Source organism: Prunus avium, chromosome 4 (assembly GCF_965620075.1).
Source record: "Prunus avium chromosome 4, drPruAviu1.hap1.1, whole genome shotgun sequence".
NCBI lineage: Eukaryota > Viridiplantae > Streptophyta > Magnoliopsida > Rosales > Rosaceae > Prunus > Prunus avium.
Genome location: NC_142287.1, coordinates 11,240,599 through 11,242,412, shown reverse-complemented (window position 1 = coordinate 11,242,412; position 1,814 = coordinate 11,240,599). Strand labels below are relative to the sequence as shown.

The following is a 1,814-nucleotide window of genomic DNA, read 5'->3' as shown; positions in this document are numbered from 1 at the left end:
CATCAAGTCTGTTAAAAATTCCGTTAAAAATGCTGACGTGGCACTAATGGGACCCACTATTTTGCTAAACTAAATGCCATGTGTTAAGAAAAAATAATTTAAAATTTAAAATTATCTTTAAAAAAACTTAATTTAACTATTAAAAAAATTAATAATACTTAAAAAACTTAATTGCACAGCGCTTGACACTGAGAGAGAAAAGAGAGGGAAGATAATTGATCGGAGAATGACATCGGATGGAGCCATGTCTGGCATGAAGGAAGCCGTCATGGAGGGAGAGAGAGACCAACCGTAGGAGAGAGAGGAGTAGGAGAGCCATAGCTGCGAATATCATAGCTGCTATGATATTCGCAAGGCTCCAAGCTCAGGGCAACTTCAATTTGCCCAAGCATTGCGACAACAACGAGGTGTTGAAAGCTCTCACGGCACCACCTATCACAAGGTCTCGCTTCCTTTCTCTTCTTCAATTCACTTTAATTGTCCCAATTCTTCAATTTCTTTTTTTAATTTATAATTATTTTCCCATAATTGTCATAGCTCAGATCCAAAGGAAAAATCCACCTGAAAATTAATTTACTCATGAATTCTAAAAATGTGATGGTGGTGTTGTTGTACAGGGATTGAAGCCAACCCAAATTGATACACAAGGCACATCAACCATGATCAGCCCTTACTCTTCTCTAAATCCTAGTCCAATCCCATCCTACGAAGCCATTCCTTCATCGTTTTCCTATCCAAGCCCAAGCTGTTTCGATCCCAGCACTAATTCATCAAATCCCAGTCACTATCTGCACTCTGCAATTCCTTCGTCTCTCCCTCCTCTGCGAATTTCCAATGGTGCCCCTGTAACCCCACCGCTCTCATCCCCAACCTCTAAAAACCCCAACCCAATTCCAAACTGGGACTCCATTGTTAAACAGTCCATGGCCTCTTTCGATTACCCATTTTATGCTGTCTCTGCTCCGGCTAGCCCGACCCGTCACCAGCTCCATTTTCCAGCTGGTACCATTCCCAAATATGACGAGTCTGATACTTCCACTGTTGATTCTGGGCAATGGGTTTGCTTCCAGAGATTTGCTCCTTCTTTGTCAGCAATGCCAACCTCTCCCACTTTCAATCTTGTGAAGCCTGTTGTTGCTCACCAAAACTTGCCTGACAGTAAGATCCCAGAGGTAAAGCCGTGGATAGGAGAGAAGATTTATGAGGTGGGATTGGATGATTTGGAGCTCACACTTGGAATTTTTAATTTTTTTCTTTCACACATGGCATTTAGTTTAGCAAAATAGTGGGTCCCATTGGTGCCATGTCAGCATTTTTAACGGAATTTTTAACAGACTTGACGGTGAGGGGCAAAGTGAGACAAAAAACATCGGTCAAGGGGGCAAAGTGGATCACTTTAACTTTAAGGGGGAATAGTGAGAATTGACCAATGTTTCAGGGGGCATTGTAGCAATTAAGCCTAAAACATATGTCCATGGCTTCGATTTCACCCTTAACTAAGAAGAAATTTAGTTACACATGTTCATAATAATTGAAAAGCAATCTAGAATAAACATTTAAACTAAACTAGGGAAGAAGAACTCTCATAACCCCAATGGATGCAGCAGGTTGCGTCTCCAAGTTCTTCTTCTCTCTTTCTCCTTCCTTTATATATGTGGTAGATCTAGGGTAAAAGGGCCCAGCAGAAACCCTAGAAATTAGGGTTTCATTTGGTAGATTTCTTCTGGAACAAGGATAGGGCCCAGACGCCACCTTTTTAGGAGAAAGGTGCGGCCCCAATGCTTTCTTTTAGAACCAGGTTTTTAGGTTTCCTA

General features: G+C 41.4%; 1 pseudogene; it reads left to right on the top strand.

Moving 5' to 3' along the window:
• The first annotated feature begins 226 nt into the window (after window positions 1-226).
• On the top strand, window positions 227-1,405 carry LOC110756520 (protein BRASSINAZOLE-RESISTANT 1-like; annotated as a pseudogene).
• Window positions 1,406-1,814: the final 409 nt, after the last annotated feature.